This window comes from Xiphophorus couchianus, chromosome 9 (genome assembly GCF_001444195.1).
Source record: "Xiphophorus couchianus chromosome 9, X_couchianus-1.0, whole genome shotgun sequence".
Classification (NCBI taxonomy): Eukaryota; Metazoa; Chordata; class Actinopteri; order Cyprinodontiformes; family Poeciliidae; genus Xiphophorus; species Xiphophorus couchianus.
In genome coordinates, this window is record NC_040236.1 from 7031241 (window position 1) to 7044781 (window position 13541).

Here is a 13541-nt window from a genome sequence, read left to right on the forward strand (position 1 = left end):
TTTGGCAATGAGGGCCACTACTTAGGCCTGTGTGTGAACTGTTGTGAAAATGAGGCGTCTGAGTTGACTCCTTAGTGTTGATTGCTTAGACTGCATCTAAGCAATCAAGAAGAGCTGTAATTGTCATCAAAACTTTAGCCATATTTTATAAAAGCCAGAAAATACTGTGACTCGGTAAGCAGCAACAGTCCTGTGTTTGGTTTGAAACTATGACCTTACTGAAAAACGTCTGCAACTCATCTGAAAGAAACATTTGCATTTTCAATTTCTGAATATTTCTAGAAAGCAATCCCTGTATGCCTTCCCAAACCTCACCTACCAAGTATTTTGGTTTCAAAACATTTTAATGCAATTCTTGACAAAAAGAAGACTAGCAATGAAGTACAATTATATGTATTAGGAACCACTTCTGTGGATTTGTACACCACATCAGCTATTGCATAACTTCTTTAGCAGGTAGAAGTTTAGGTGCATTTAATGGATTTGTGTTGAATTAGACTAAAAGACTAATAGAGGTTTGAGCCTACAGTGTTACAGCTATGAAGCACTGCAGACCATCTGACCCACAATGCCACCCCAATGTCTGCAAATATTTAGCATAGACATTTACAGTCATACGCTCTCCAAAGGGCTACTTTAAAATGCTCAACCTGAATGACCTTCAACCCAAAACAGATACCAACATCTAGAACAAAAGAACTGATGGTTGGTTTTAACTAAATGAATAGTACATAAAATAGTAAATGGAGATGAAGTTGCAAGACTTTTCATAGCTGTAACATATTTTACTTTCTTGCTTTTTAGGTTCTATCCTGAAATTTTGTTTACATGTCTGCAATCTGGATATGTGAAATTGTCTAATTTGAAATTAGTTATCTGACCAAAAACATATAAACAAAACATGAGTATTTTATCCATAAAATTCAAATTTTATAAATAAAATTGTCAACAGCAACAATCTATTGCAACAGTTAATTTTTTACCAACAATCTTAGACATTTAAAGCATATTTTGAATTGTTATAGATTCCTGTCTCACTACAGCAGAGTGAAAATTAATGTAATCATAGCAGCTGTAGCCTGCAAACTTCTTGACCAAATATAATATACAGCCATAGAAAATTACTGGAATTTATTAGATAATGACTGCAACAAAGACCAAAATAATAAAAAAAAATCTGGAGTGAAGTCCTTTGCAGAGTTCATTGATTCCAATGTCTTTTGGAAAACAAATCAGTAAGGATTTCATTTGGATTTTTCACACTGGTGTTAAGGTTTGTGTGATTAAAACTTTTGAATATTTGTTGTATGTCAAAACTGTGAACTCTGTAGAACTCAGGTGCAACTACACAGTCAAAGTGGATCGATATTGGAAGTGACAGGGCTCTGTTGTAAAGAGTGCACCCCATAAGCTGGTCAATTGCACCGTATAAACCCCCGGCTTCATGCAGGCCCAAAACCTGACCCCTATCAATCTCCAGCAAGTGCTATTAAAGCTGTCTAACGTTTTCTAAAGGCTGCCTCAGTGTTTGTTTGACAAGTTGTGACATATCCCAGCTCATGAAGACACCATTCATGCCCTCTGGTTTTTGACATGCCAGATCCTTGTAAATCAAATTATCAACATTTTGACCACATTATGACTAAAGTGCAGCATTACTTCTTGACGCTTAACTTGCTGTTTGACTTTGTCAAGTGATGTTTTATGTTTGTCTTTTCTCTAATAATCCTTAAATGATTTGTGAGTTGAACTCCCAGCTTGTGTTTATTGTATCTGATTGTTGCTTTTCTCAGCCTATGTGCCCTCTGTCCTCATTTAAAATGGTGTCTCTTTCCCCTAATGTCTCCCTTGGGATGTTTTAGGCTTCATATATTTCCACCTCATTACCTTAGCAGCCCAGAGGCTACAGACTGACTAACTGCTCACTGTGGGGTTGAGAGAGTTTGGCTGAAAATTATTCTCCTCTGGGCTCTGTTTTTGCTGTTCTGTGTAAATGTGTTGTCGACATTGTACAGGATTAGGAAATGACACCTTGAATGACTGCAGTAATACAAAATGACTGTTTCAAATAAGATGCACAGAGAACAGAGCTTCATAGAGCCAGAATGATGCTGGCAGATGGTTCTTTTTACCTGCTGTATCTAAAAAAAAAAAAAAACACACCCCCACAAATCCAGAACAGCGACTGACTCATCAAGTCAGCAGTCTTTTTTGGGTAGCACTGGAAGAACATGCAGCCGTTATTTCCCTACTGTATTTATTTAATTGGTTGTGGGAAAGGGACTGTCGAGGGGATTGCAGTGGCAATTTTCCTCACACTACACAGACCTTTATTAGCCGCCCAAAAAATTTTAAGTGGCAAAAATCCCACAGGATAGAAAGAAAAGATTTACTTTTCATGCTGGAATAAGATTTAGTTCAGGAGATTTTTCCAGCCACAAAATGTACACAGTTACAACTTAAAACAGTTTCACATCAATGCAAACAAATCTTTGATTAGAATTTATAGCTTAGAGTAAAAAAAGTAATTAACCTTCCTCTTCACCTTTTTTATTTAGGGTCTCGGACTTTGGTAATTTTAATTAGAAAAAATAAGGAGATGAAGGAGACGAAGAAGCAGAAACAACATCTTGCACACTTAAGTATGCACCAGTAACCTGAGGAAGAGGTAATCTCTAGGGTTTTTGTTTGTTTTATTTGATTTGTATCATCTACTGTGGGCGACAGTGACTCAGTGGGAAGATTACTGGTCTTGCGAGTGGAAATCAGACGGTTCTGTTCCAACTTCCTCTGACCACATGTAAATGTGCTCACGGGCAAGGCACTTAACTCCAAGCTGCCTCGGAGTCTGTGTGGACTATGAGTACGACTGGGATGAAATCGAATGCAGAACACAAGCACCAGTAGTACATGGCCATTTTACATTGCAACATAGAGTTTTTAGATAAGTAAAAGCCAGACCACAAACGCTTATTGAATAAACAATAACAAATAAATATTTATGTAAATACATTTTCATCTGGGATTTGCTGTCACTAAACAATTGTTAATATGTTCAAAAAAAATTAACTAATAAATAAAACATATCCAGCTCATTTTATCTCTCAAAGTTGTTTGTTGGGAATCAATAAACAAACTGCAGGAGGATGTTCATGGAGAGACAGCCATCCTTTTAAAGAAGCTTTCATTATCTGATCACTCCTTAATTGTTTAGGACAGGCTCACTGGTGAGCTGCAGTGTGCTGTTCTGTTATAAATGCTATCAAAAGAAGCCTTAGACGTCACTGAGCTTTGTTTTGTCACTCTTCCTGCTGGCTGGCATTGATTGCCTCTATGAATAGCAACACTTTGCTGGATGACAGACATGGAATAGAACACAGCATCACAAATACCAGGATATGTGGGCCATTCCGAATGCTGCAAGACGTTTACTTAGGAGTATATGTGACAGAGACAAAGTGATGCTGTGACATTATTGATATTCAAAATAAAAGGAAGCTGAAAGATTTTCAGTTGCCATAGTGATTTATGAACTCTAGGTGATGCAGAGAAAACAATGTTCAAAACTCTGTTCGACTTGCAGAAAAACAAACGGCAAAGATTTATTTATTATTTCTCACTTGAGCCACAGCACGTGTTAGACATTATAGACACACATATAAAACAAACCTTCTAAATCATCAGGATGATGAGAAATTAAATTCCACATCAAGAAATATTTGTTGTAACAAAACAGAGTAAAAGGGTTTCTAGACTCTTCAATGCTAGTTTATACCTGAAGTAAGAAAGAGTAGGCACATTAAAATATAATTCATATATAAAACAATGGAAATATTGCTCATCAAACCTAGCACACATAAACCTAAACTAATCTTTGCACAACAAAAATCAAGAAAGAACAGCTCCATCGCTGGATGATCGATCTGAAGAACTCAATAGACAAAGTGATGTTTTACTTTTTCTTTAAAATACAATATCTAAATATTTTAATCAAACGGGTGGAATAGAAAACTTTTACATGAAATATTAAAAATGTTCTAATATTATTCCTTGACAAATTCGCCCTAACAAATTCAACACAGTTCCTGCTGTGAAATTGAAACAAAGCTTCTCACATGCAAGTTGAAATACCCCAATTCTGTCATCAGCTGGACGTTGATTTCATTGTCTCTACATCTTCTCCTGTTCAGTTTCTGGAAAGTCTGCTATAAACCCCAGGAAAATAACATATTTTACTGTACAACATATTCTCTCTGTGAAGTTGTAGGTGACTCCTATTGAATTTCCATTGTTTCTGCACAAGCTTTTTAATTTAAGACATTTGAAACAGGAATCTCTAGATTGTTACTCATTCATGCCCCCGTTTTTCTCCTAATCCACCTCATCTCTTTCCCCTTCCCCTCTCTGTCAACAGCAAGGCTTGCAGGACTGTGTGTGTGATCTGAATTTGAACACCCACTGTCTGTCTACTGCAAGATTTCAGTAGTAGGCAGTGACCTCACTCCTGGGATGTCACCGCCCAGATTTCTGGATTTTTCTCCCAGTGACCCCCATCCAAAGTCATCCCTACCCTCTGCATCTGTAATATTAATATGTAATTCTGTCACATTAATATTTAAAAACCATTTTAGCTAATCCTGTAGATACATTTTACAAGACAAACTTGAAAATAAATCAGATTACATCGTTGTTTTAGCACTACACATATGCTCACTGTAGTTATGTAATGAGCCATGTGGCATATTTGGTGCATATCAGCCTCATCAGAAGAGTTTCGCTGCAGACGGGTCCACCTCATCCACCCCCCCAGGGCTCCCTCCCTCCGGCTGTCATGGGAACAAAGCTAAGTCTCAATCACTTTGGAAATGTGTGCTCATAAAATAGGCTGAGCAGTTTGTATTGTACTTTTCCTTCATTCACAGGTAGCACTTTTGGTTTAGGAGGTATTAAAAGGAGAAAGAGCAACTCACAAGACTGCTGTATAGTTACTGAAGACAATTCAGCTGCTATTGAATCCTAGTGTTACAGATAAGAGCAGAGAATGAGTAAGTAAATTTAACCCCTGTAATCGTGGCAGATTAAGGTTTACCAATAAGGTAATGTCAACATTTTGAGCTGTTACTCCCAGAATGTTTAACCAAGTATTTTAATCACAGATTTTAGCAGGTCATTTTTGTCTTTTTGTGGCTGATGTTGTAATATTTCCTAATGGATTTGAGTTCTTAAATGGTTCTCTGAAATAGCCAAACAAACTTAGCAAATCAAAATAGAAACTAACTTGGTAGTTTTAAATAGCTTTTATGATATTTTAATTCAGGGATTTCAGGAGCTAGCTCCACCTCAAAGAGCAAAAAAAGAACTGCTCCCCATCCCCAATTATTGCTATTACTTTTGTAAACTTTTATACTTGATGTTCCAGTCACATATTTCACTGTGGGGTTTATCCTGCTTTAGTTATGTGTAGCTCCGCATGATGTAATGCTTCAGATGCCTTGTCACTTACAGTGTTACAAGTATGAACTATTTTCTGCTGTGATCACAGTTAATTTAGCCTCCTGTAAAAACTCCTGGAGCCTTGCAAACAATGCTGTGGTACTGAGTCATCTTTACTGTAGAATGACCATGAAAATCCCACATTTCTATAATCATGTTCATATTTCTGTCATTTTGCTTAGCCCTGACTGTCTCTGGTTAATTTTTTTTTACATTTCGTACCCTCCCTGAAGAGCTCTGATGCTCCCCCTCGAGGGCATGCTCTGCTCATTGAAAAGCTCTGTTTAACTTGGTTGTTGGCCTGTTTGAGGTGTCCCCAGCTCCTGCTCAAAGTGGTATTTTTGTTTCTGTTCTGGGCCAGAGATTGTACAAGCTGCTGTTATATAATACACCATTTTTGCTGTTTGAATTCATAACTTTAAAAGTTTCTGTTTTCTCAGGTTGCATATAATGTTTGGTGTTTATGGAACTGAACTATTTAGTTATCAGCTGGGACTTCTGCCTGTGCCATTTCCATATTAACATCCATTTGAACTAAATCCAGTCATGACTGCCATGCATGTGAATGATAAGATCTAAAACTTAAAACAATTACATTTATAATTTCTGAATATATGTTCAGGATTAGTGAAGAAATTAACTTCCTAGAGCTGGTGCCCATCTTCACGCCTCATCAGATTAATGAAGATCAGCAGCCAGAAGAAAAGGAGAGAATGACTGACAGCTTAAGATTTCCCGAGGGTTTCATGCTGATGTTCGCCAGCAAACAGTGGATAGCTTTTCAAAACAGATATAAATGTTTGCATCTCATTCAAATCAACTGTATCCAGCAAGCAATATAATATAAAAAGTATAAAGGGTATGTAAAGTATATGAACACGATTGGTGACAACATATTAGCTGACATTGAAAAGCCTTTTAACACCAATTAAACCATCAAAAAAAACTTACATCAGGCTATTTTTCAAATTTTGGTCCAAAACTGTGACTGTAATTCATTCAATTGTGTTCAGCATTCACAGTTTGCTTCTATCCACCTTTTTTTCCTCAAGCATCAATGCTGTAGGCCTTTGCTGTCTTTAAAAAGTCCAATCAAAAAAACAGATTCTTCTCACACTAATCTAGCTTGCTCAGCTTTACCTGAAACAACATCCAAATTGCTTTTGTTGTAATCCAAACATTTTAGCATTGCTGGTAATATTTATGCATAGACTCCAGTTAAAACATTGTCAAATGTTTAATCATGTATTCCTGAGGGGAGACAAGCTCTGCACAAGGTGCAAATGTATGGCTATTGAAAAAATAAAATAAAATCACCTCAATGGATTTCTTGTTTTTGCTGCTGCTACAGTTCCCCCTGGAAGATAACATACAGTAACAGAAGCTGCAGATGAGCAGCAGCATTCGAAGATTCACCAGTTCCCATATATACAGCTCTGGAAAAAGCAAGTGACCACATAAAATGATCAGTTTCTCTCATTTTGCTTTTTACAAGTATATGTTTGAGTAAAATGAACATTGTTCTTTGAACTACTGACAACATGTCTCCGAAATTCCAAGAAAAGCTTTTATTTGCAGAAAATGAGAAAATGAGAAATGGTAAAATAACGAAAACGATGCAGTGCTTTCAGACCTCAAATAATGCAAAGAAAACAAGTTCATATTCATTTAGAAACAGCAATACCAATTTTTTAAACCAGGAAGAATTCAGAAATCAATATTTGGTGGATTAACCATGAGGTTTTCAATGGGGTTCAATGCAGTGGTCTCTTAATTTTTCCAGCTCTATATTATAATAAATAATTATTAAGAAAAAAACAACAAAAAACCAAAAAACTAAATAAACGGTTGAAAGAAATGGATTGCTCCAAGCCAATTATTATATATTATTGACCATTGTAAATCTGGTTCACTGCCAGGTTATATTCTATTGATTTTTTAATCATTATTTAGTCATGTAAAAAGCAAATGTGAGGTCAGCTTAATTAATCAAACAATCAAACCTCTGCTAGGTTACCTGACAGAGCAGAAAAATGCTGAACATAAACTATCTTCTCCTGACTAGACAACATGCTCATACATTCTCATTTAATAATTATACTCATCCTGGCTCTGAAGCTTCCAGTTATACAGTAATTATATGGCTATGTTGGATAATACTTTCATTGTTACTGTTGTAGCAATGAAATGTATGTAGTTTCACAGAGTTATGAAGTAGAGTTTCTTCCAGTTCATATTTTGGTTTGTTTTACATCCCAGCAATGGTACATGCCATAAATCCTGTTTTTAGGCCATGGGAGATGAAGGGCTGAAATTCTGCTAAGCTTGTTGTTTCCTGAAATGTCAGCCAATCAAAGTACTTCATTTGACATTTCCATCAGTCACCTCAGTAGTCTGAATGGAAGTCGGTGGTCTCTGCTTTCGGAGGAAGCCTCTGTTGACATCAGGAGAAAAGGTCAGATTTGGAACAATTTCCTGCACCCGCACATGAAGACAACTTTCAACCACCCATTGTGCCAGAAATCAATTGTCTGACACTCATGTTTTTACGAAACCATCCTTCCATCTTTTCTTGAATTAGTTTGTACTTTTTCAGCTTTTGGGTGTTCAATTGTAATGACTTCTAACAATAATGGTAATAAATCTTTGCAAACTGAGTTCCAGGGAAGAATGATTGAATAAGTCTCATGTAGACTCAGTATTAGACTCAGTATTTTCTTCTGACTCTATTATTCCAATGAAAGAATATGAGTCCAATGAGACTAAATCAATACAAAACAGCTTGAGCAACTAAGCAAACTGATAGTATGTGATCCATTATGAGCTGCTTGCCATTTTGTGGAGAAATACTTTGCTGGAAAATATAAAAGTTCCTGTATACTTTCTGCTGTGAGTGAGAGCATTAAGATACACAAAAAAGAAATAGTCTGTTATAAACAGTTGGATTGTATGGTCATGAAGTTGACAGAGCAACATAGTTTGATAGGAATCCTGTTGCTAGTTTCCACAAATGTGTTAAATGAGTTGACCTTAAGTATGATGGTAAATAGGTCTTTGTTGGATTTTTCATCGCCTTTATTTTTTTTTAGGCTGTAGTTGTTTTTTTTTCCTTAAAGCCATTGAAAGTCATTCACATCTGGCAGTTTAGTAGCAAATTGTTTGTGCCAATTCATCAGTCACTCTGTAAAGATGGCTACATAAAGCTTTTTATCTACTGGTGTTAATGAGAAAGAGATATTAACCCAAGGCAGACAGACTGAGGAGGTGATTAACCTCTAAGTTCATAGCTCACTTATACACAGCCACAATAAACAGGAATTCCCTTCAAAACACTTTATGCATATGTATTCAGCCTTTACTCTGTGCTCACGTAAACACAAGGTTTATTCTCAGGTGTACCATCAGTATGCTGAGTGTTTGGTAAAGTGTGCTCATTTCAGCCCATTACAGTAGAAAATGAGACTCAGCCCTCAACCATCATCCCTATAATTGGTTAAACATCAGCTTCATATATTGCTCCCCACCTGTTGCAAATTTACCAATAAAAATATCCAGATCAGAATATATTTAAAATGGCGGTGTCTGAGAGAAGCGGTTTCTGAATTAGAATTTTTATGTTTAAGAAACATATTCCATGATGCTGTTTTTAGGAGTAAAAATCCTCTGGTGCAATAGACTTTGACTTTTAGCGAATTAGGAACTTTTGTAACCTCTTGATTTGTTTTAGAACAAAGTCTGCCTTTTCTTGTCAGTGACTTTGTTGTGCAGTACAGAAATGAAACCAAGTAATCTTCAGGGGTGTGGGAGGTTGTTTAGTGCATCCCAATGAAACTTACTCAAAGACAGCCTTTCAGATTTCTTTCCAGTCATCATGAGAAATACCTGGAAGCAGCCGCTGTGTGGGTGCAGCAAACTCCTGTTTGGCCCTGAGGATATTATGAATATGCATCCTTCTTGGCTGCTGCTTTGTTTTCCTTTCTCTTCATTAATATCAGTCAGGTTGATACAAGGACTTTTATCTGGCATTTACATATCTGTCCTGCATTGAAGATGGAAAAATAAGTCCAACCTTCTGACCTGGGTGTATTGGGAACAGGAGCATCATGACAAAGTAGAAACTGTGAAGTTAAATTTTCTCACCAGTTTTATATCTCCTAATAAATTGCTATGTCTTTCTTTTGTGAATCATTTTTATCCCAGAAAGCCCAAATCACCAATCAAACCATTTCTTTTCTGTATACTTTGGATTTTACTTTTTCACTCTTGCATGAAATAATTTCCCTCCTAGGAATCATCCAAAAACCAATTTCAGTCATTCATGTTCTCCTCTAGAGTGAAGTTTTCTCTGCTTGGCAAGAAACTGACAAATACACAGCTGCTTTTCAGTCAATTCTTTTCATACCTTCCTGTTCACCTCAATACCCAAATGGCAACAAATATCTTTCCCAGGGCACTTTTAACCAACTAACTACATCCAGTACAAACTACATCATATACAGTCTAATTTGACTCAATATGTTTAATTTACAGTCCTGCTTACTCGCATTGTTCACAATCTGAAACGGTCAGATTCATTTAAAATTTTATTTTAGTTCATTTCAGCATAATGCATGTCTTCAGTGAGACAGTGTAAAATCGAAAGGAGAAGCTCACAGATGTGTTTATTAAGTCAAATCACCACTTTAGTGCAGCTACACACTTATCCGCCACTTGAAGGGCCTCTTCTCACGCATTGTGAAAGGAGAAGAGGAATCTGCAGAGTTCTCACCCTTCCTCTGCCCTGGATTGATTTTATGTAGTGTTCCAAAAGGAGAGGAGGATAATGAGATCACAGCATGCATTTTTCATGGACAGGATGAAAGCGCAACAGACGTGGCTCAGAATCTACATTTCAAATAAACCAAGGGCAACGTCGTTCCCAACAGAACCTTTGGCTCTGAAAATGAACTCATCACTCACGGTTCTGCTGCTTGAGAGCGGACAGTAATCTTAATAAATGGCAAATCTGTAAAGAAAGCATGAAAATTCCTTCTTTAAGGCTACTGCTTTTGGGAATTTGCCCAAAGTGGGAATTCAGCCTGAGAAATTTTTTATCTATGTATAAACCATTCAGTTTACCGTTGGAAATGGCTAAAACTATGACCCCAAAACCTTAAGGAAAACAATAGTTGAAATTTCACATATTAACAATCATTCAGTGTAGTTCGTGTATATCTGAGACATGTTACATGTAAAGTTGTTCAAACAGAAGGACCTAACTGCTAGCTGCCATCTGCAGGAAGCCTGAAAATAGACTTGCAGCCATTTCCCCTGGCTGTGTGACAGTGAAAGAGGAGACTGCACAATACCAGTGATTACACACTGATAAAGGCAGTAATTTCATTGCAGTAGGCAGGGGCTGATGGGAGTTTTGTCAGGCAAAGACTCGAGTGTTTCACAACCACCAGCTGTCTTTGTGTAGCGGCATGTTTCTGCTCAGAGAGACATGCTGTGACCAGTTATTCAGTTCTGCACCTATTTCAAGGTAAAAACCTTAACAATTATTGATCAATTTAAATATGAATTTGAAAGATTTAGAGCTCAGATTATTTGGTGAGGTAACCAGTTCCTCCAAGAAAGACCACAAACTACCTGTTATTTGTTACAGAGAAAGTAGTTATGATGGGACATGAGGTGAGTCAGTTTGGTGAAAGGAATAATATTGGTGGCTTGTTTGCAGAAGCAAAGAGGTCAAACAAGTTTAATAAAAAATTAATTGATTCAATAAAGTACAGCAAAAGGTGTCTAAAGGTGCCAAATGGTGACTCATTTGTCAACGAGTGATAGATTTTTCTTGACAGTAGTGCAGTTCTTGTCAAGGCAAGTTCCAACTTATGCAAGCCAACAACAATTTATTTAAGATATTTTTACAGATTAAAAAAAAAAAATCTTATTTTGATTGAACCCCTTTTTCAAGACAGACCTATAAAAAACCTTTAGAAAGCATAAAGAAGAACCTGGAAGACCTTGAGAGATTGTGCAAAGATGAATGATGAAGGATACCTCTCCCTATATGCTGCAACACTTTGAAATATTACAGACGAATACTAAGTAGGAGCCAATTGAAATCAAGATCCAACAAAAAAATTATTTTTGAAGCCGTCTGACAGTGTTGACCAGAGTGTGAAAGATGTTACATTTAATGAAACATGCATGTAGTTAAGTCAGAAGTGAAGTGAAGAAAAAAATTGAACAATCTAGCTGTTCTAAGGTGATTTGAACTTCTTGTTTGGGATCTTAAAGGGCATCTCTTGTGTTTAATGAAGTATGATAACACTCCAACTGGTACCTTTTCATATTTCAGCAACAGCGGTACTTGACAACCTGGGAACAAGAACAGGTTGGCCACATTGTGAAAAGCACGGAAAGCAATCTTCCCCAGGAGGCCGAGGCATGATTCGGTCCAACACTCCCAGCACCCAGGCTGTTTAACTATCCGCTAAGCATTGGAGCAAACTTGATCCTCTCAGGCTTTAAAACCCACACAAAGTATGCACGGTCAATGTCTCTGAAGCAGCCACCACAGGACACCCACAAAGGCCAAGTGTCCATGCCCAGTGAGAGCTGTGTTGGAGGCAGAAAGTGGCCAACACAATATTAATTAAGTTATTATGTTATAGCTGAGCATGCACAAATGCTGTATTTTTTAATGATCATAGTGTATTTCAACACATTGCAAGGATATATTTCCTATCTAAAATCTAAAGCATTTGAAAAAACAGACACAGCACAACTTGATAGGCTTGAATAATCTCCAGAGCTTCTCATTTCCTTAACCATTTATATTTTTAGGAGTGTGTTCTGGATCTTCTCACGCAGTTTATCCTGACTGAGTGACAGTTTAGACATTTGCCATGCAGCGCTTCGAGGCTTCAATCAAGACAGAAAAAAAAGCACAATTTTATTTGCAAGAGGCTTGTGACTGTCATTAAAAAGAGTTCATAACCCCATCCTCTGAGAATAACTAAATTACTTTCCTTCAGGAAGAAAAAGCTGACACAAACACAATGCATGTAGTCACAGAGAAACTCACTCTTCCAGTCTTCATTTCTCATCTGGGGCTGTCGAGCCTCTGCTCATGAGCCTGAATGAAAATGCTGTATGTTTTATTTATCGTGGTGGAAATGGTGCTTATGCTGTGAGCACTGCTAATGTTACACTTGTCTCTGTATAAAAACCTACTTTTTCTTCACAGTGATTGCTATTTGCCCTCAAGCGTTTTCTCTCAGGTCGGATCATGTCTGAGCAGCATGTTGGGCAGATGTTCTGTACATAATGTAGATGCACCAGTTAGCACTGCTTTGTTCGGTCTGAATTCATGAAGGAGCTTCCAGTAACTACTGTCACAATAGATGTGGGACTTGACAACAAAATTCTCTCATGTTTAGTTTTTTTTTCTTCTACACTTATCATCTGCCTCATGTCTCCTTTCATGTCCATTAAGCTTTTTCTGATTGCTGAATGAAATTCTTTGCAGAATGGTTTTAATTCAAAGACAGGCTGTGCCACAACCTCTGATTTTGATTTAAAACTGAACTATGGCTAGGTAAATTTAAAGCCTGTGTTCTGAGCCATTCGGAGGTGGACCTGCTGGTGTTCTTTGGGTCATTACTACCGAAGTGAACTTACGAGGAAGGTCACAAACTGATGGTTGGACATCTTTTGATTTTCTGGTTGAGAGAAGAATTCATTGTTCCATCACTTACAGCATGTCGCCAATGTTAAGCAGCAAAGGATCCACAAACCATTACACCACCGATGCTTGACTGCCATTATGTTCTTTTCTGACAGAGTGTGTTAGGTTTATACCAGATGTAATGGGACAATCACCTTCTAAAAATTCCACTTTTGTGCTGCCAGTCCAGAGAATATTTCCCCAAAGGTCCTGGGAGGTCATCAAGGTGTTTGTGGCAAGTGTTAAACAGGTCTTCGTGTTGCTTTTGGTTAGCAGTGATTTTCACTGTCCCTACAAATGCCATTTTTGCTCAGCCTCTTTTTTTATGGCAGAA